At 54.6% G+C, this 22,501-nt stretch overlaps 1 protein-coding gene across 1 annotated transcript in view; it reads right to left on the bottom strand.

The window, feature by feature from the left end:
* LOC140394824 (calcium and integrin-binding family member 3-like) overlaps nt 1-22,114 on the bottom strand; it is a 128,153-nt gene extending 106,039 nt beyond the window's left edge. The window contains exon 1 of the mRNA XM_072482005.1: nt 22,008-22,114. The gene's annotated coding sequence lies outside the window, so the exon portion shown is untranslated. The remainder of the gene's footprint in view (nt 1-22,007) is intronic.
* Nucleotides 22,115-22,501: the final 387 nt, after the last annotated feature.

Below are 22,501 nucleotides of genomic sequence, written 5' to 3'. Positions count from 1 at the left end.
ATCATGGCCTCAACTCCACCTTCCTGCCGATTCTCCATAACCCTTCAACCCATTATTAATTACAAATCTGTCTAACTCCTCCTTAAATTTACTCATTGTCCCAGGATGCACCGCATTCTGGGGTAGTGAATTCCACGGAAAAGTAGTTTCTCCTCATCTCTGTTTTAAATTTGCTACCCCTATCCTGAGATTATGACTTTTCATTCTAGAATGCCCCCCAAGAGGAAGTATCCACTCCACGTCTACTTTATCCATACATTTTACCACCTTTTATACCTCAATTTTATCTCCCCTCATTCTTCTAAACTCTAGCGAGTATAGGTCTTAACTGCTCAACCTTACGGTTTCTGCTTCAGCTTCAATTCTGGTCGGACCTGGGAGGAGGATCCTCCCGGGAAGGGGGCGGTCGCGGGGTGCGCCGGTGGCAGGGAGGGGGTGATTGGTGTCGGGGGGGTGTGCGTGTTGCCGGCGGGCGCCAGATCTCGCAGGGAGACCGTGTCCTGTCGGCCGTCGGGGTACTCCACGTAAGCGTACTGCGGGTTCGCGTGGAGGTTCGCGAGAACCCTCTCGACCAACGGGTCCGACTTGTGCGCCTGCACATGTTTTCGGAGCAAGATGGGTCCTGGGACCGCCAGCCAGGTCAGCAGCGACGTTCCAGAGGAGGACTTCCTGGGGAAGACAAGGAGGCGCTCATGAGGCGTTTGGTTAGTGCTAGTACACAGTAGCGACTGGATGGAGTGGAGAGCGTCCGGGAGGACCTCCTGCCACCGTGAAACTGGGAGGTCCCTGGACCGTAGGGCCAGTAGGACGGTCTTCCAGACCGTGCCGTTCTCCCTCTCTACTTGCCCGTTCCCCCGGGGGTTGTAGCTGGTCGTCCTGCTCGAGGCTATACCGTTGCTGAGCAGGAACTGGCGCAGCTCGTCACTCATGAAGGAGGACCCCCTGTCGCTGTGGACGTATGCGGGGCAACCGAACAGTGTGAATATGGTGTTAAGGGCTTTAATGACTGTGGCCGCTGTCATATCAGGGCAGGGGATGGCGAAGGGGAAACGGGAGTACTCGTCCACCACATTCAGGAAGTATGTGTTGCGGTCGGTGGAGGGGAGGGGCCCTTTGAAATCCAGACTAAGGCGTTCAAAGGGACGGGAAGCCTTGATCAGGTGTGCACCATCCGGCCTGAAAAAGTGCGGTTTGCACTCTGCGCAGATGTGGCAGTTCCTTGTGACTGTACGGACCTCCTCCACAGAGTAGGGGAGGTTGCGGGACTTTATAAAGTGGTAGAACCGAGTGACCCCCGGGTGGCAGAGGTCCTCGTGGAGGGTTTGGAGGCGGTTAATTTGTGCGTTGGCACATATGCCGCGGGATAGGGCATCGGACGGCTCATTCAGCTTTCCGGGACGGTACAGGATCTCATAGTTGAAGGTGGAGAGCTCGATCCTTCACCTTAAGATCTTGTCGTTTTTAATTTTGCCCCGCTGTGCATTATCGAACATGAAGGCTACCGACCGTTGGTCCGTGAGGAGAGTGAATCTCCTGCCGGCCAGGTAATGCCTCCAATGTCGCACAGCTTCCACTATGGCTTGGGCTTCCTTTTCCACTGAGGAGTGGCGGATTTCTGAAGCGTGGAGGGTTCGGGAGAAAAAGGCCACGGGTCTGCCCGCTTGGTTAAGGGTGGCCGCTAGAGCTACATCGGATGCGTCGCTCTCGACCTGGAAGGGGAGGGACACGTCGATGGCGCGCATCGTGGCCTTTGCGATATCCGCTTTGATGCGGCTGAAGGCCTGGCAAGCCTCTGTCGACAGAGGGAAGGTCGTGGTCTGTATTAGGGGGCGGGCCTTGTCTGCGTACTGGGGGACCCACTGGGCGTAATATGAAAAGAACCCCAGGCAGCGTTTTAGGGCTTTTGAGCAGTGAGGGAGGGGAAATTCCATGAGGGGGCACATACGTTCGGGGTCGGGGCCTATTATCCCATTGCGCACTACATATCCCAAGATGGCTAGCCGGTTTGTGCTGAAAACGCACTTGTCCTCGTTGTATGTGAGGTTCAAGGCTTTAGCGGTCTGGAAGAATTTTTGGAGGTTGGCGTCGTGGTCCTGCTGATCGTGGCCGCAGATGGTTACGTTGTCGAGATACGGGAACGTGGCCTGCAACCCGTGTTGATCAACCATTCGGTCCATCTCTCGTTGGAAGACCGAGACCCCGTTTGTGACGCCAAATGGGACCCTTAGGAAGTGGTATAATCGCCCGTCTGCCTCGAAGGCTGTGTACTTGCGGTCACTTGGGCGGATGGGGAGCTGATGGTAGGCGGACTTGAGATCCACGGTGGAGAAGACCTTATATTGGGCAATCCGATTTACCATGTCGGATATGCGGGGGAGAGGGTACGCATCTAGTTGTGTGTACCTGTTGATGGTCTGGCTATAGTCTATGACCATCCTTTGCTTCTCCCCTGTCTTTACTACTACCACCTGTGCTCTCCAGGGACTGTTGCTGGCCTGGATTATGCCTTCCTTCAGTAGCCGCTGGACTTCGGACCGAATGAATGTCCGGTCCTGGGCGCTGTACCGTCTGCTCCTAGTGGCGACGGGTTTGCAATCCGGGGTGAGGTTTGCAAACAAGGATGGGGGCTCAACCTTGAGGGTTGCGAGGCCGCAGATAGTGAGTGGGGGTATTGGGCCGCCGAATTGGAAGGTTAGGCTCTGCAGATTGCACTGGAAGTCTAATCCCAGTAATGTGGGCACGCAGAGTTGGGGAAGGACGTAGAGCCTGTAGTTTTTAAACTCCCTCCCTTGCACCGTTAGGGTCACTATGCAGAAGCCTTTAATCTGTACGGAGTGGGATCCTGCAGCTAGGGAAATCTTTTGCGTACTGGGACGGATGGTCAAAAAACCGTCTTACCGTGTCGGGGTGGATGAAGCTTTCTGTGCTCCCGGAGTCGACCAGGCATGGTGTCTCGTGCCCGTTTATCAGCACTGTTGTTGTCGTCATCTGGAGCGTCCGGGGCCGTGCTTGGTCCAGCGTCATTGAGGCCAGACGTGATCGTAGTGCTTGAGCGTCTTCCTCGAACCCCGTGGAGCCGTCGACACTGGTGTCCATTGTTGCCGTCCAAGATGGCGGCGGGGGTGAACAAAATGGCCGCCCCCAAGCGTCGCACAGGTCTGGGGGGTCCCAAGATGGCGGCGCCCCTCCTCCCCTCGTGGTGGCCGGGACCCAAAAAGGCGGCGCCTGCGGGTCGCACATGGGGCGCTGGGGGGGTTGGGGAGCGTTAGAAACGCGCAGGACACCTTGTTCTCCGGGGACAGCGGTGGCCGGGACCCAAAATGGTTGCGCCTGCGGGTCGTACATGGGGCGCTGGGGGGGTTGGGGAGCGTTAGAAACACGCAGGACTCCTTATTCTCCGGGACCGGCACACAGACGCGAAATGGCCCTTTTTCCCGCAGCTCTTGCAAATCGCTGCGCGGGCCGGGCAGCGCTGCCGGGGGTGTTTCGCCTGGCCGCAGAAATAGCAGCGGGCTCCCCCGGGACGACTTGGCGTCTGAACCGCGCAAGCCTGTGGGGGGGGGGGTTTGTCGCGACGGGGGTCCACGGAGCCCAAGGGGCTGCCGCGCGGTCGGGGCCGTAGGCGCGGGCGTTTCGCGCGGCCACATCCAGGGAGGCTGCAAGGGCCCGTGCCTCTGAGAGTCCTAGCGACTCTTTTTCTAAAAGTCTTTGGCTGATTTGGGAAGAGTTCATACCAGCCACAAAAGCATCGCGCATTAACATGTCCGTGTGTTCAATCGCGTTTACCGGCGGGCAGCTGCAGGCCCGTCCCAAAATTAGCAGCGCGGCGTAGAATTCATCTATCGATTCTCCGGGACTTTGCCGTCTCGTTGCGAGTTGGTAGCGAGCGTAGATCTGGTTCACTGGGCGAACATAGATGCTCTTTAGTGCTGCGAACGCCGTCTGGAAATCCTCTGCGTCTTCGATGAGAGGGAAAATTTCCGGGCTTACCCTCGAGTGCAGGACCTGTAGTTTCTGGTCTTCTGTGACCCGGCCGGGGGCCGTTCTGAGGTAGGCCTCGAAACAAGTCTGCCAGTGTTTGAAAACTGCTGCTGAGTTCACTGCGTGGGGGCTGATCCTCAGGCATTCCGGGATGATCCTGAGCTCCATAGTCCTTTAAGCACGCTTAATAAATTGTAGCGCACAAAGACTCACGAGAGACGAATAGAGATGAAGTCGATGAGGCTTTATTAAGCGTGACTTGTTCCCCGCAGTTCAGTAACAGACTGGCCTGCGGGGGAGAACTCCTGGTTCTTATACTCTGCCTTCAGGGCGGAGCTAGAGGTCAACAGCCAACCAGGACCCGGGATCTGTCAGCCAATGACATCACGGCTTCACAGTCCCACATGACCCCTAATGCATACTACCACAGTCTGGAATGCACTGCCTGGAAGTGTGGTGGAGGCAAGTTCGATCAAGGCATTCAAGAGGACATTAGATGATAACTTGAATAGAAATATGTTCCGGGGTACAAGGAAAATGCAGGAGAATGGCACTAAGCCGTGACACTCACTTGGAGAGCCAGGGCAGACACAATGGGCCGAAAGGCCTACTTTTATACAGTAACCATTATGTGAATCTCTGAACCATCCAACCAACTAACCATACAATGAATGACCAATTAACCATCCAGCTAATAACCAACTAACCATTCAGCTAATAAACAATCAATCATTCAACTACCAACCAACTCACCATCCAACCAACAATTAACAAATAACCAAATAGCCATCCAACTAACAACTAACTAATCAACTAACAATTCAACTATTAGTCAACTAACAATCCAACTAATAGACAACTAACCATCCAACTAACAACCAACCATTAACCAACTAACTATCCATTAACAACCAACTAACCATCCAAATAACAACAAATTAACATCCAACTAATAACCAACTAGTCATCCAACTAACTCTCCAATTAGCAATCCAATTAACAACTAACAAGTCATCCAACTATTAGCCAACTAACCATCCAACTAACAATCAAGTAACCATCTAACTAACAACCAAGTAGCCATCCAACTGACAACTAACTAACCACCCAACTTAATTTGTAAATGTCAACAATGGTAACTTGGCACCTTTAATGGAATAAACCATCCCCAAGGTGCTTCACAGGAATGCTACCCAGCTAAAGCTGGGATTTTCTGCCATCCCCACGACGTGTTTTCCGGCAGCAGAGGAGGCTCACCATTGTTGGCCAGCGAGATCTTCTGGTCCCATGATGTTTTGTATGGCTTGCCACAGGGGTCACCTTCAGAAAATCCCACTGATGGGAAGGGCTGTAAAATCCCACCCTAAATATGACACCGGGTCACATAAGGGGATATTAAGATAAATTATGAAAAGCTTGGTCAGACTTCAATCAGGGAAGCCAGGATAGGGCTTTATGGAGGGAATTCTAAATCGTAGGGCCGATGCATCTGAAGACATGACTGCCAATGCTGCAATGGAGGTAAAGACATTTTGTGAGTCTAGGTGCATTTTTACCTGGATATTCCTCCCATTGGTGGATTTATGGTGGAATGGTCCCAAACCAGCCAATATGTTGTCAATATCAGGATGAAATTCCCTCCCAGAATCCTGATTTACCACACAGTGTGGCCTAGAGGCAGTAAGTTCCACTTCACTGCTTCAGCATCACTGGGAGAGAGCCATAGACATCACTTCTCATCAGGAGAATGGAAAGAGGAGCCTCGAGGTGTCAACACCTGGAAGAACCCCAGATTCCTGCATTGGCAGGGTAGTTGCAGGAAGGATGTTTCCCCTGCCTGGGTGGGGGTGGGGGGTCTAGAGTAAGGGACACAGTTTTAGAATTAGCAGCAGGCCGCTTAGTACTGAGATGAGGAAGAATATTTGGAATTTTCTAACCCAGAGGGATGTGGAGGCTCAGTTCCTGATTAAGTTCAAGACAGAGATCGATAGATTTCTACATATTAAAAACATCAAGAGATAAGGGGATAGTGCAGGAAAATTAGCTGGGGAGGGGGGGGGGGGGGGTTAGCTGGGGAGGGGGGTGAGCTCGACGGTCAGGTGGGGAGCAGGATTGTTGAAAACTCTCAGGTCACAGGCAGATAGAAGAGCCTGTGGAATAGGATGAGGTCAGAGGTGATGTTGGGTTAAGGTCAGTTAAGGATGGCCCTGGGGTCCTTGTAGATAAAGTTATCTAACGTTTTTAGAATAAGGTTCCCCAAAGAATTGCAACACCCTTCCACCAGCTGATTCAGAAAGGCGTGTGAGAATTATAAAACTAACTCTGCCATCTCATATCATGGAAGATGGTGACCACTTGGGCGCTTCCAGATACACAGCTACTGCTACACCTTCACCAATTCGATCTTATTCAAGATTAGTCAGACAAGACCTGCCCAGTGTTCGTCTGTCCTTTATTGGGTTCTTTTTATACTTTTGCTTTCGATTATTGATCCCATTCATTTGGGATCAGGATAATGAGCCAGATAATAATCCTGTGTCCCTCTGAATAGTGAGTTGGAAGAGAGATTCAAATTAGGATAGAGTTTCAGGAGAAATTGCATTTCGGAGAGTGTTACAGGAGAAATTATAGCTTGCGGAGTGTTAGAGGAGAGAATATAACCAAGTGTGTGTTAAAGGAGAGAATTACAGGAGAGATTTCAATGAGGTGAACATTAGAGGAGAGAGGCATAGAATGTAAGTGAGCATGTTGGTTACGCTAATACTGTATAAAATCTGGTTTGGCTGCTTCTAGAGTGTTGCGCACAGTTCTGGACACCACATTTCAGTAAGGATGTGATTGATGAAGACTAAAGTGATAAAGAATAATTGGATAGGCTGGCCTTGTTTTCTGTGGAACAGAGAAGGTCGAGGGGAGATTTAATAGAGGAGTATAAAATTAGAAGGGGTCTGGCTAGAATGGATAGGGAGAATCTAATCTGTTAGCAGAGAGTCAATAACCAAGGGTTATAAACGTGAACTATTTAGTAGAAGGACTAGAGAGAAGTTGAGGAGAAATCCTTCCACCCAGAAAGTGTCTGGAACTCATTGCCTGAGAGGGCGATAGAGACAGAAACTCTCATCTGATTTGAAAAAAAAATCCTTGGCTATGCATTTGAGGGGCTGCAGCCAACAAGGCAGAGGACTAAGATTGGGAAACTGAGGCGATTTCGTACCTGATATGCATCGAGCTGTTGGGCTGTGAAGATTGATTGCTTGTTGCCCATGTTTCCTGGAGGTGGGTGAATTCTTCACCTCCTCTCAGTTCTTTGCTCTTCTCTCAATGCTCAGATATGAAGAAAACTAACATGGAGCCGGGCTGAGGGATTAGGTTGCTGCTCTCATTGGCCTGGTATTAGTGAATGATAATGGCATCATTTCACCCATTCTCTCATGTAAAAAGCTTCTGAATATAAAACGATGCGATCTGGTTGACCTCATGTACACACCTCTCTTTGTGCCACCAACTTGTTCACCTGTAGCTCAAGTTACACACATCTACAGCCAGACAGTAATATTCCAACAATATTCCAATTCATTATTTACAAGGATCTGACATTAACTCTCTGTATGCTCCTAACCATGAGATTGAACCCAACTGTGGCAGCTGCTTTGATACTGAGTATGGTTACTATATGTCCAACAAAAAACAGTGCAAAATCCGCCCGAGATATCCAAAATCCCCAACAGAAACAACGATGACACAGTATTTAAATCGAGGAAGAATGGGTGAGACTGGTACCTGCACCAGTTGTTGTCAACATGCAATGCTGCCAGCTGATTGCAATGCTGCCTGCCAATTACAATGCTGCTGCCTGAATGCAATGCTGCCAGCTGATTGCAATGCTGCCTCCTGAATGCCATGTTGCCAGCTGATTGCTGTGGTGATATGCATCACTGTATATACACAAGGGGTTAATGTAAATACACTATGACTAATTAAACACTAGAGGGAGCACCAGAGACGTCATGACATGCAGACATACAGCTAATGAACACATAGAATAGGACACGACCAATGGGCAGTCAAGACACCCAGAGGTGACACTACCACAAGGGGGCATTACACAACCCATATATAAGGACAGGGCACACATGCTCTGTCTCTTTCCACAGGCGACACTTAGAGAGTAGGACGGGGCAGATCAGAATCATCACATCCACCACGTGGCTTAGAGCAGACTGGTTAGTTAGACTGAGTTACTATAGCAAGATTAGCAGGAGAGTCGAATTCATAGAGAACTGTGCTAATGGTTCAATAAATCACATTGAACTTACTTCAAAATCTGGAGTATCTTTGGGACAAAGCTGCATCGAGTTGCAGCCTGTGTTATCCCAGAGTACATAACACATCAATTGCATTGTTTTCCACTGATTACAATTCTGTGGGTCGATTACAATGCTGCCAGCTGATTGCAATGCTGTCTGCTGATTGTAATGCTGCCTGCCGATTGCAATGCTGCCTGCTGATTATAAAGATGCCTGGTGATTGCAATGCTGTTGCAATGCTGCCAGCTGATTGCAGTGCTGTCCGCTGATTGCAATGCTGCCTGCTGTTTGCGATGCTGCCTGAAGATTGCAATGCTGTCTGCTGAACGCAATACTGTTGCAATGCTGCATCGAGTTGCAGCCTGTGTTATCCCAGAGTACATAACACATCAATTGCATTGTTTTCCACTGATTACAATTCTGTGGGTCGATTACAATGCTGCCAGCTGATTGCAATGCTGTCTGCTGATTGTAATGCTGCTTGCCGATTGCAATGCTGCCTGCTGATTATAAAGATGCCTGGTGATTGCAATGCTGTTGCAATGCTGCCAGCTGATTGCAGTGCTGTCCGCTGATTGCAATGCTGCCTGCTGATTACAATGTTGCCTGCTGATTGCAATGCTGTTGTAATGCTGCCTGCTGATTGCAATGCTGCCTCCTGATTGCAATGCTACCTGTTTTTAAAAATCCTACCACCTGATTGCAATGCTGTTGCAATGCTGCCTGCTGATTGCAATGCTGCCTCCTGATTGAAATGCTACTTCCTGATTGCAATGTTGCCTGCTGATTGCAATGCTGCCTGATCATTGCAATGTTGCCTGCTGATTGCAATACTGTTGTAATGCTGATTGCAATGCTGCTGGCTGATTGCAATGCTGCCTGCTGGTTGCAATGCTGTTGCAATGCTGCATGTTGATTGCAGCACAGCCTCTTGATTGCAATGCTACTTGCTTATTGCAATGCTGCCTCCTGAATGCAATGCTGTCTGCTGCTTCCAATGCTGATTGCAAAGCTGTCTGTCGGTTGCAATGCTGCTTGTTGATTGTAGTACTGCCCCCTGATTGCAATGCTGCCTGCAGATTGCAATGCTGTATGCTGATTGCAATGTTGTTGCAATTCTGTCTGCTGATTACAATGTTACCTCTTTTTAAAAAATGCATTTTATTCAAACTTGTATCAAAGTAGGTTGCAGCAAATAAACACCCCGGGAAACATTCTTGCCAATAATCAACTCTACAGTTTGTACAGATTTTTCTCCTTTTTCACCCACCCCCCCCCCCCCCCACCCCCGTGCGACAAACAGCTCCTCAAACACGGTCACAAACATCCCCCACCTTTTCTCAAACTCCCCTGCAGAGCCTCTGAACTCATACTTTATCTTCTCTAACCACAGGAAGTCATACAGGTCACCCAACCATGCTGCTACCCCTGGTGGCGATGCCTACCGCCAATCAAGCAAAATTTGTCGCCGTGCAATCAGAGAGGCGAAGGCCAAGACATCGCCCTTCCTCCTCTCCATGAGCTCCGGCTTCTCTGAAACCCCAAATATCGCCACCAAAGGGTCCGGGTCCACTCCCTCCTCCACTATCCTGGCTAAGACCGCGAACACTCCCGCTCAGAATCTTCCCAATTTTTCACAACCCCAAAACATGTGCGCATGATTCGTTGGCCCCCGCCCACACCTCTCACACTCATCTGCTACCCCCTGAAAGAACCCACTCATTCTCGCCCGAGTCATATGCACCCTGTGCACCACCTTAAACTGTATCAGACTCATCCTTGCACAAGAGGAGGTCCCATTTACCCTTCGCAGTGCCTCACTCCATACTCTGCAATTGCAGCAGCACAGTTCGATTCCCGTAACAGCCTCCCCGAACAGGCGTCGGAATGTGGCGACTAGGGGCTTTTCACAGTAACTTCATTTGAAGCCTACTTGTGACAATAAGCGATTTTCATTTCATTTCATTTCATTTCATCTCCATTCCCAACTCCGCTTCCCATTTCTCCTTGATCTTCACCACCTGCTCGCCTCCCTGCTCCCTCAGCCACTTATATATAGCCCCAATTCTTCCCACCCCTTCCACATCCGGAACCAGCAGTCGCGCAGCAGGGCGTAGCCCGGCAATCTAGGGAATCCCTTCCAGACCTTTTGTGCAAAGTCCCTAACCTGTAGATACCTGAACTCACTGCCACTCGGCTCCTCTACCCTCTCCCTTAGCTCCTCCAGAATGGCGAACCCTTCCTCCAAATACAAATCCCTCACCTTGACCAGCCCCACTTCCCTCCACCTCCTGTATCCCACTATCCATCCCCCCCGACTAAGATCCTCCCTGGCCTCCTCCACCAGCTTCGTTAAGTTCCACTTATGGAGCCCCGTCCATTCCCTCGCTACCTGAATCCCCAAGTACCTTAACCTATCCCTCGCTACCGTAAATGGCATCCCCCCTAAATTAGCCCGCTGTGCCGGCTCATTCACCGGAACACCTCACTTTTCCCTACATTCAGCTTGTATCCCGAGAACCCTCCAAACCTCCCCAACAGGCCCATAATCCTTCCATACTCTCCAAAAGGGTCCGAAACACACAGCAAGAGGTCGTCGGCATAGAGCGACACCTGATGCTCCCTTTGTCCCCTCATTATCCCCTGCCACTCTGCCGACCCCCTGAGAGCCATCGCCAATGGCTCTATGGCCAGCGCAAACAGCAGCGGCGACAGCGGGCACCCCTGCCTCGTACCCCTGTGTAAGTCAAAGCTTCGTGAGCTCATATCATTCGTCCTCACCCTCGCTCTTGGCACCACATACAACAACCGCACCCATGCCACAAATCTCGGCTCAGACTTCCCGGTGAGTCTGTGGAAGATTTCTGGCGTGCCCTGCTCGCCCTGGTGAGAGACTGTGACTGCCAGGCCATTTTGGCCACTGAACATTCAAATCTGCTAATGAGAGACACGTTCGTTACGGGCATAGGGTCTGACTAGATCCGCCAGTGCCTCTGAGAAGGGGCCACGCTTGACCTCGCGATGACCAAGAAACTAGCGCCCTCTCTCACGATCGCTTCATGCAATGTGCAGGCTTATGCCCCCGACCGCACAGCCCACCCCCCCTGTGCATCGTGGACCCTGCCAGCGGCCACCCCATCGTGGACCCCATCAGCAGCCGCCCTCAGCCAACCCCACGCCTGCGCTGCGCGGCAGCCAACCAACCCCGGGGGACCCAAGTGCTACTTCTACGGACAGACAAAACACCCTCGGCAGCGCTGCCCAGCGCGGAGCGCGCTCTGCAAGGCCTGTGGCAAGAAGGGACATTTTGCTGCATGTGCCAGGCCCGCTCAATCGCCGCTATTATCCCGGCACCCCCCACGTACGGCCAGTGGGCGCCGCCATCTTCCTCTCCTCAGACCACGTGCAGCCTGTGGGCGCCGCCATCTTGCTCCCCTCACAACACGTGCGGCCCATGGGTGCCGCCATCTTGCTTGCCTCAGAACCAATGGGCACCGCCATCTTGCCTGCCCCAGGGCACGTGCAGCCCGAGGGCGCCGCCAGCTTGCCTGCCCCAGGACACGTGCGGCCAGTGGGCGTCGCCATCTTACCCGCCTCAGGACCCCTGCCCGTCGGGCACCTCATCGGGCCGCTCATCGCCTGCAACTGTCGACGACCAGCCGCATCTCACCTCGGTCACGATCGACCAGTCTCAACCGCACAACCTTGCGACTGCTTTGACGAAGGTGAAGGTCGATGGGCACGAGGTATCCTGACTTCTGGACTCCGGGAGCACTGAGAGCTTCATCCATCCTGATACGGTAAGGCGCTGCACCCTCGCGGTACACCCCGCTAATCAAAGAATACTGCATCGCCACACTCACCGTCCAGGGCGTAGAGTTCAGCGGCTTCCGGCTCTACGTCCTCCCCAACCTCTGCGCTGCCTTTCTACTCGGCCTGGACTTCCAGTGCAACCTCCAGAGCCTAACCCTGAAATTTGGTGGGCCCCTACCACCCCTTACTGTTTGCGGCCTCGTGAACCTTAAGGTCGACCCGCCTTCCCTGTTTGCAAACCTCACCCCGGATTGCAAACCCGTCGCCACCAGGAGCAGACGGTACAGCGCCCAGGTCAGGACCTTCATCAGGTCTGAGGTCCAGCGGCTGCTGCGGGAAGGTATCATCGAGGCCAGCAACAGCCCCTGGAGAGCCCAAGTGGTAGTGGTGAAAACCGGGGAGAAAAACAGGATGGTCGTTGACTACAGTCAGACCATCAATCGGTACACGCAGCTCGACACGTACCCCCTCCCACGCATATCTGATATGGTCAATCAGATTGCACAGTACCGGGTCTTCTCGACAGTGGACCTGAAATCTGCCTACCACCAGCTCCCCATTCGCAATGCGGACAGCCCATACACTGCGTTTGAAGCAGACGGCTGCCTTTACCATTTCCTTAGGGTTCACTTCGGCATCACCAACGGGGTCTCGGTCTTCCAACGGGAGATGGACCGAATGGTTGACCGGTACGGGCTGCGGGCCACTTTCCCGTACCTGGACAACGTCACCATCTGCGGCCACGACGCTAACCTTTCCAAATTTCTCCACACCGCCACACTCCTCAACCTAACTTACAACAAGGAGTGTGTTCAGCACAAACCGATTCACCATCCTCGGCTATGTGGTTGAGAACGGAGTTCTAGGGCCCGACCCCGATCGCATGAGCCCCCTCATGGAACTCCCCCTCCCCCACTGCACCAAGGCCCTCAAAGGATGCCTGGGGTTCTTTTTGTATTACGCCCAGTGGGTCCCAAACTATGCGGACAAGGCCCGCCCACTCATTCACTCCACCGCTTTCCCACTGACGGCCGAGGCTCACCAGGCCTTCAACCGGATTAAGGCCGACATCGCCAAGGCAGCGATGCATGCAGTCGACGAGATGCTCCCCTTCCAAGTCGAGAGTGATGCATCAGACGTCGCTCTGGCCGCCACCCTCAACCAGTCAGGCAGGCCCATGGAATTCTTTTCCCGCATCCTCCATCCCTCCGAAATTCGGCACTCCTCCGTCGAAAAGGAGGCCCAAGCTATTGTTGAAGCTGTGCGGCATTGGAGGCATTACCTGGCCGGCAGGAGATTCACTCTCCTCACTGACCAATGGTCGATTGCCTTCATGTTTAACAACACACAGCGGGGTAAGATCAAAAACAATAAAATCTTGCGGTGGATGATCAAGCTCTCCACCTACAATTATGAGATTTTGTATCATCCCTGTAAGCTCAACGAGCCCCCCGATGCCCTCTCCCGAGGTACATGTGCCAGTGCACAAGTGGACTGACTCCGGACCCTGCACGACGATCTCTGTCACCCGGGAGTCACCCGCTTTTACCACTTCATTAAGGCCCGCAATCTGCCCTACTCCTTCAAGGAAGTCAGGGCTATCACCAGAGACCTGTGTACCGCGACCAACCAAACCCCCCATGAACGTCTCTTTGCCTTCCCCAGGAAGTCCACCTCCGGGGTTTTGCTCCCAACGTGGCTGGCAGCTCCAGGACCCGTTCTCCGCAAGCACGTGCGGCTCCACAAGGCGGACCCGTTGGTTGAGAGGGTACAGATACTCCATGCGAACCCGCAGTAAGCCTACATAGCGTACCCCAACGGCCGCCAAGACACAGTCTCCCTCAGGGATCTGGCACCAGCTGGGTCCCCACACAGTGCCCCCCCCCCTGCCCCGGCGCCACCCTCCCATCCCCCGACACACCCCACCACAGTCCCCGCTCCAGGACAATCCATCCGTCCCTTGCTCCCACCCGGGGATGAAGAGGATTTCGACACGCTCCCGGGGTCACCGAAGACCAAGCCGACTCCTGAGTTGTCACCAGCACTGGGGCACTCTCAACGACAGATCAAGGCGCCCGATCGTCTAAATTTGTAACTTTCTCTGTAATTTTAAAACCAATCTGTATGTATATAGTTTTCCACCACCCCCGTTGGACTCATTTCTAACAGGGGGTGAATGTGGTACTCACCACTGTTGTATTATATTGTATCTGGGTATTACGGTAAGGCCCCTGTACTACAGGTACGGGGGTAGATCCCTGCCTGCTGGTGTATAAATGTGTGTGCTCTCCGAACTGCAGCCATTTCGTAAGCTGCTGTAGGAGGCCACACATCTCTGTGTAATAAAGCCTTGATTACATTCTACTCTCGTCTCGGCGTAATTGATAGTGCATCAGTGGTGGCAGCCACCGGTACCCCTGCCAGTAGGGACAGGTGCTGGGGCCAAAGGCCAGAGGCCAGAGGTGATCTTGCAAAACACAAGAAATGACGCACGGTTGGATCGCGGGTTGGAGTGGTGTGGGGATTGCGGGGTAATAGGGTGGTGTGGAAGTGGTTGGGTTGTGATGTGTGTGAATGGTGTGGGGGTGGTGGGGTGATGAGGTTCTGAGGTGTTGTGGAGGTGATGGGGTAGTGGGGTGGTGTATGGGTGGTGTGGGAGCTGTGGGGTGGGGTAGTGAGGTGGTGAGGGGGTTGTGGAGTGGGGTAGTGAGGTAGTGTGGGTGTGGTGAGGGTTGTGGAGGGGTGTATGGGTGGCGCGGGGGTAGTGGGGTGGGGTTGTGGAGTGGTGTATGGGAGGTGCGGGGGTTGTGGAGTGGGGTTGTGGAGTGGTGTATGGGTGTTGCGGGGGTAGTGGGGTGGGGTTGTGGAGTGGTGTATGAGAGGTGCGGGGGTAGTGGGGTGGGGTTGTGGAGTGGTGTATGGGAGGTGCGGGGGTAGTGGGGTGGGGGTTGTGGAGTGGTGTATGGGTGTTGCGGGGGTAGTGTGGTGGGGTTGTGGAGTGGTGTATGGGAGGTGCGGGGGTAGTGGCGTGGGGGTTGTGGAGTTGTGTATGGGTGGTGCAGGGGTAGTGGGGTGGGGGTTGTGGAGTGGTGTATGGGTGGTGCGGGGGCAGTGGGGTGGGGGTTGTGGAGTGGTGTATGGGTGTTGCGGGGGTAGTGGGGTGGGGTTGTGGAGTCGTGTATGGGAGGTGCGGGGGTAGTGGGGTGGGGGTTCTGGAGTGGTGTATGGGTGGTGCAGGGGTAGTGGGGTGGGGGTTGTGGAGTGGTGTATGGGAGGTGCGGGGGTAGTGGGGTGGAGGTTGTGGAGTGGTGTATGGGAGGTCCGGGGGTTGTGGGGTTGGGGTTGTGGAGTGGTGTATGGGTGTTGCGGGGGTAGTGGGGTGGGGTTGTGGAGTGGTGTATGGGAGGTGCGGGGGTAGTGGGGTGGGGTTGTGGAGTAGTGTATGGGAGGTGCGGGGGTTGTGGGGTTGGGGTTGTGGAGTGGTGTATGGGTGTTGCGGGGGTAGTGGGGTGGGGTTGTGGAGTGGTGTATGGGAGGTGCGGGGGTAGTGGGGTGGAGGTTGTGGAGTGGTGTATGGGTGGTGCGGGGGTAGTGGGGTGGGGGTTGTGGAGTGGTGTATGGGTGGTGCGGGGGTAGTGGGGTGGGGTTGTGGAGTGGTGTATGGGAGGTGCGGGGGTATTGGGGTGGAGGTTGTGGAGTGGTGTATGGGTGGTGCGGGGGTAGTGGGGTGGGGGTTGTGGAGTGGTGTATGGGTGGTGCGGGGGTAGTGGGGTGGTGGGGGTTGTGGAGTGGGGTATGGGTGGTGCGGGGGTAGTGGGGTGGAGGTTGTGGAGTGGTGTATGGGTGGTGCGGGGGTAGTGGGGTGGAGGTTGTGGAGTGGTGTATGGGTGGTGCGGGGGTAGTGGGGTGGAGGTTGTGGAGTGGTGTATGGGTGGTGCGGGGGTAGTGGGGTGGTGGGGGTTGTGGAGTGGGGTATGGGTGGTGCGGGGGTAGTGGGGTAGGGGTTGTGGAGTGGTGTATGGGTGTTGCGGGGGTAGTGGGGTGGGGTTGTGGAGTGGTGTATGGGAGGTGCGGGGGTAGTGGGGTGGGGTTGTGGAGTAGTGTATGGGAGGTGCGGGGGTTGTGGGGTTGGGGTTGTGGAGTGGTGTATGGGTGTTGCGAGGGTAGTGGGGTGGGGTTGTGGAGTGGTGTATGGGAGGTGCGGGGGTAGTGGGGTGGAGGTTGTGGAGTGGTGTATGGGTGGTGCGGGGGTAGTGGGGTGGGGGTTGTGGAGTGGTGTATGGGAGGTGCGGGGGTAGTGGGGTGGGGGTTGTGGAGTGGTGTATGGGTGGTGCGGGGGTAGTGGGGTGGGGTTGTGGAGTGGTGTATGGGAGGTGCGGGGGTAGTGGGGTGGGGTTGTGGAGTGGTGTATGGGTGGTGCGGGGGTAGTGGGGTGGGGTTGTGGAGTGGTGTATGGGTGGTGCGGGGGTAGTGGGGTGGTGGGGGTTGTGGAGTGGGGTATGGGTGGTGCGGGGGTAGTGGGGTGGGGGTTGTGGAGTGGTGTATGGGTGGTGCGGGGGTAGTGGGGTGGTGGGGGCTGTGGTGTGCGGTATGGGTGGTGCGGGGGTAGCCGGGTGGGGGTTGTGGAGTGGTGTATGGGTGGTGAGGGGGTAGTGGGGTGGGGGTTGTGGAGTGGTGTATGGGTGGTGCAGGGGTAGTGGGGTGGGGGTTGTGGAGTGGTGTATGGGTGGTGCGGGGGTAGTGGGGTGGGGGTTGTGGAATGGTGTATGGGTGGTGCGGGGGTAGTGGGGTGGGGGTTGTGGAGTGGTGTATGGGTGGTGCGGGGGTAGTGGGGTGGGGTTGTGGAGTGGTGTATGGGAGGTGCGGGGTAGCCGGGTGGGGTTGTGGAGTGGTGTCTGGGTGGTGCGGGGGTAGTGGGGTGGGGTTGTGGAGTGGTGTCTGGGTGGTGCGAGGCTGGTGTGGTGGGGTTGTGGAGCGGTGTCTGGGTGGTGCGGGGCTGGTGGGGTGGTGTTGTGGAGTGGTGTCTGGGTGGTGTGGGGCTGGTGGGGTGGGGTTGTGGAGTGGTGTCTGGGTGGTGCTGGGCTGGTGGGGTGAGATCTGGGTGGTACGGGGGTAGAGGGGTGGTGGGGGTTGTGGAGTGGTGTATGGGTGGTGCGGGTGTTGTGGGGTGGGGTATGGGTTGGGCGGGGGTTGTGGGGTGGGGTATGGGTTGGTCGGGGGTTGTGGGGTGGGGTATGGGTTGGTCGGGGGTTGTGGGGTGGGGTATGGGTTGGTCGGGGGCTGTGGGGTGGGGTATGGGTGGTGCGGGGGTTGTGGGGTGGGGTATGGGTGGTGCGGGTGTTGTGGGGTGGGGTATGGGTTGGTCGGGGGTTGTGGGGTGGGGTATGGGTGGTGCGGGGGTTGTGGGGTGGGGTATGGGTTGGTCGGGGGTTGTGGGGTGGGGTATGGGTGGTGCGGGTTTTGTGGGGTGGGGAATGGGTTGGTCGGGGGTTGTGGGGTGGGGTATGGGTGGTGCGGGGGTTGTGGGGTGGGGTATGGGTTGGTCGGGGGTTGTGGGGTGGGGTATGGGTTGGTCGGGTGTTGTGGGGTGGGGTATGGGTTGGTCGGGGGTTGTGGGGTGGGGTATGGGTGGTGCGGGTGTTGTGGGGTGGGGTATGGGTTGGGCGGGGGTTGTGGGGTGGGGTATGGGTTGGTCGGGGGTTGTGGGGTGGGGTATGGGTGGTGCGGGGTTGTGGGGTGGGGTATGGGTTGGTCGGGGGTTGTGGGGTGGGGTATGGGTGGTGCGGGGGTTGTGGGGTGGGGTATGGGTTGGTCGGGGGTTGTGGGGTGGGGTATGGGTGGTGCGGGTGTTGTGGGGTGGGGTATGGCTGGTGCGGGTGTTGTGGGGTGGGGTATGGGTGGTGCGGGGTTGTGGGGTGGGGTATGGGTGGTGCGGGGTTGTGGGGTGGGGTATGGGTGGTGCGGGGTTGTGGGGTGGGGTATGGGTTGGGCGGGGGTTGTGGGGTGGGGTATGGGTTGGTCGGGGGTTGTGGGGTGGGGTATGGGTGGTGCGGGGTTGTGGGGTGGGGTATGGGTTGGTCGGGGGTTGTGGGGTGGGGTATGGGTGGTGCGGGGGTTGTGGGGTGGGGTATGGGTGGTGCGGGTGTTGTGGGGTGGGGTATGGCTGGTGCGGGTGTTGTGGGGTGGGGTATGGGTTGGGCGGGGGTTGTGGGGTGGGGTATGGGTTGGTCGGGGGTTGTGGGGTGGGGTATGGGTGGTGCGGGGTTGTGGGGTGGGGTATGGGTTGGGCGGGGGTTGTGGGGTGGGGTATGGGTTGGTCGGGGGTTGTGGGGTGGGGTATGGGTGGTGCGGGGTTGTGGGGTGGGGTATGGGTTGGTCGGGGGTTGTGGGGTGGGGTATGGGTGGTGCGGGGGTTGTGGGGTGGGGTATGGGTGGTGCGGGTGTTGTGGGGTGGGGTATGGCTGGTGCGGGTGTTGTGGGGTGGGTGTGGTGGCAGTTGTGCTACATGTGCCATAGGGACACCACAACTCAGCGGAGGCTCACTTTCTTGCCCAATGCTGACCTCCGCGTTGGCGACTGTCCTCTCTCTGGGCCCAGCACCCAAGTCCAGTGCCCGCCCCGCGTTCCACGATGGTAAGGGACTGGAGGTCCGGTGGGTTACAGGTGTGTGGGACGGGGGTTGGTGCTACCGGCACAGTGTTGCCGAATCACCCTGGCCGCCCTGAGGAGGTCATGCAGTTTCTTCCGGCACTACTGGCCGGTCCTGGCTGGTGTGGTCCATGGCGCTCACGACCTCTACCGCGTGCGCCCAGGCCTGGTGTACGGTGGTGGGTGGTAGGCTCCTTCCCACCCCAGGGAACAGGGTGGCACACCTCTCCTCCATCGTGTCCAGCAGAGTCTCCAGCTCCGCATCCATGAGCCGGGATGCCACTCTTAGGGCTGCCATCTGGTTGGCTGGGATGAGTGTGTGTGGGGAGTGGAGTGGTTAAAAGCGGCTGCAGCTTGTCAGCCTCTCAAATGCCAATCTAACCCCATTGAATTGGACACTGTTTGTCATTGGAATCGCTCAAATTCCACGTGTCGCCAGTTTATTAACGGATCATGAATTGCTCTGGGGCCGGCGCCACTTTAGTGGTCGTACAAACCACCGGTTAAATCCCGGTGTCAACACTTCGGGCTGGATTCTCCGTTTGGGAGATTTTTACATAGAATTTACAGTGCAGAAGGAGGCCATTCGGCCCATCGAGTCTGCACCGGCTCTTGGAAAGAGCACCCTACCCAAGGTCAACCCCGCCACCCTATCCCCATAACACAGTAACCCCACCCAACACTATGGGCAATTTTGGACACTAAGGGCAATTTAGCATGGCCAATCCACCTAAACTGCACATCTTTGGACTGTGGGAGGAAACCGGAGCACCCGGAGGAAACCCACGCACATACAGGGAGGATGTGCAGACTCCGCACAGACAGTGACCCAGCCGGAATCGAACCTGGGTCCCTGGAGCTGTGAAGCAATTGTGCTATCCACAATGCTACCGTGCTGCCCCTAAGATGAAGTGCAGACGCCAGCGGAGCATGTGTGGTTTTTCATGAACAGAAAATTGGCGTGGAGCCCTCACCGATTCTGGTACCAGTGAGGGGCTAGCATCGGGGCTGACTGCAATTCCCATCGCCCGTGCCGAGAATGGCCGAGTCCTGGGCTGCGCATGCGCACGGCTGATGTCCTGCTGCGGTTGTGTGTACAACATGGCGCCAGTCGTGCACGAACCCAACCCGCCATCCGCGACCCCACAGCCCAGCCCTGGCCACCCCCTGGCTACACTCCACCAGTCCCCCCAGCGCTAGCAGAAGTCCCCCAGCCAGTGGCACGGATCCTGGCCGAGCGTGGCAGCGCTGGACGGTCTACAGCCGGCACGTCGAGTTCCTGCCCGCTGGGAGCACACGTGGCCTGCACCGTCGGGAAGTCTGGTCGGGCAGATGACGCGCCAATGCTGTTGAAAGGGTGTGCGTCACACGTCACGATGATGCCAGTTTGGAGTGGTCGGAGCATGGCGGACTGATGTCAAACCGGCGCCGGCCCCGATTCCAGCATGGAAATCCATTCTCCTCCCAATCGACAATCACTATTTCGGCATTGGGCTACCGAGAATCCCGCCCTAAGTGTTGATACCAACGGACCATGTGTGGTCTTTCACAGCCGAAATTTCAGCGTGAAACCATCACTAATTCTGGTACCGATGAGGGGCTAGCAGCTGCACCGAAAGTGGCCGGAGAATGGCCGGTCCTGGGGTGCGCATGCGCACGGCTGACAACCTGCACCGGTCACGTCATACACCATAGCGCCGGTCGTGCGTGACCCCAACCCGCCAACTGCAACCCTGCAGCCCACCCCCTGGCCACTCCCCACCAGTACCCCAAGCCCTTGCAGAAGCCTCCCCCGGTCAGCAGCATGGATCCTGGCCGAGCGTGGAGGTGCTGGACACAGTCCGCAGCTGTCACGCCGGGTTCCCGCACTGTTGGGACCACACATGGCCCGCGCCGTTGAGAACTCGGCCCAGCAGGGGCGGAGCATCATAGGTGGGCCGGCCGATGATACGCCAACACCGTTGAAACGGTGTGCGCCGCGCGCCACAATGACACCTGTTTGGAGGGGGCGGACCATCATCAACCCGGCGCCGGCATCAATTTTGGCGTGGAAACCCATTCTCCGCCCAATCAGTGAACTTGACTTCGGTATTGGGCCAAGGAGAATCACGTCCATGGTCTCTGATCTGGAGAATCTGGCCTTTTGTGTCTGACTTCCTTTTCAATTTTAAAATTGTTTCAGTAAATCTTTTTTAGCTGTCTTCTTTAATTCTGCCAAATCTATTTTCTAAAAAAAACACAGGGGTCCAATCTGCTTGAGGTGGAATGGATTAATTTCTCAATCTAAAAGTTCGAGCAGCTATCAGAAAGTATTAACTTCCTTTTTTGTTGTGGGCAAGTCTGGTTCAGGGTGCAGGGCAGCGCGATGACACAGTGCCTCACAGCGCCAGGGACCCGGGTTCAATTCCAATCTCGGCCGACTGTCTGTGTGGAGTTTGCACATTCTCCCCGTGTCTGCGTGGGTTTCCCACGGGAGCTCTGGTTACCTCCCACAATCTAAAGATGGATTGGTGGATTAACCATGCTAAATTGCTCCTTAGTGACCAAAGATATTTAGGCTACGGGGTTGCAGGGGTAGGGAGGGCAGTGGGTCTAGGCTGTTTCGGCGAGTCGGTGCAGACTCGATGGGCCAAATGGCTTCCTTCTGCAACGTAGTGATTCTATGCCTCTTGTTCCTTTTGTAATTGTCCCTTTTAATAAGTCAGCCCCATCTCTGATTCCCCCAATTGACACATATCAGAGGTAAGATTTATACAAATCAATATTTCTATCTTCTCTTATCTTTTAATTTGTTTATCACAACATTCCTTATGCTTCCCTGGGGATCAGGATGGGCCCCAGTCTTCCTTAGTTATTTTTATTCATGATCTCTCAAGATCAATAATAAAACAAATCCATGAACATTCACATAAGACAAAAGCAACCCACGTTCTCACAGCTGCAAATTTCAAACAGATAATTCTCAGCAGCTATAGGACCTTAAAGACAGAACATTGCAAACACACAATTCCTCACTACAAATTTAGACACACGCAATAATCACTTTTACACTTTCATAATGCCCGAGAAGCATGGGAGACACATTGAAACAAGCAAGGAATAAACTTAAACAACGTACAAGACCAGACTACAGGGGATTAACAGCAGCACTTCCAGACACACAAGGAATCATTCATACAGAAAAGGATTTGTGTTAACTTTCCTCTTTTTCTTGTTGCCTATTCACACATAATGTGGGCTATGAACTTAATTTCTTACCTTTTCCTACTTATCTTCACCTTACTTGTGACGAGGTGGGATTTAGATTGTGGGAAACAGATTGTTAGATCACACAAGCAGCAGGTGCGTCATCTCGTTCTCGTCTCGCCTTCTGTAATTATGACGGTTAACATTACTGTTTTCTCAATTCCCTTTGTAACTTCATTATAACTTAAATTTTGGTTTCATTTCAGTAAATTTTCAATGCCTGATTTTAAAGGCATCACCTATTCTTTGTTGATTCAAAATCTCAGACACATTCTCAACCAAATAAATTACCATCTGCAAAAAAGCTTGTTCCTTAACTAGAGGGATGTGACAAACATAATGTAATTCGCATCCTTATCCCAAATTCCTCTGGGCTATGCTCAAAATTTCCACATTTCACGAGTCTTGTTGAAGTCCCACAAATTCACAATTTAAACCTTACATAAATTAATAGACATACACAGAATCATAGATATTGGGCGGGATTCTTCGGAAACCGGCGGGGC

Source organism: Scyliorhinus torazame, chromosome 18 (assembly GCF_047496885.1).
Source record: "Scyliorhinus torazame isolate Kashiwa2021f chromosome 18, sScyTor2.1, whole genome shotgun sequence".
Taxonomy (NCBI): domain Eukaryota; kingdom Metazoa; phylum Chordata; class Chondrichthyes; order Carcharhiniformes; family Scyliorhinidae; genus Scyliorhinus; species Scyliorhinus torazame.
Note: the sequence above shows the minus strand (reverse complement) of the source record. Positions and strands in the feature narration are given on the sequence as shown.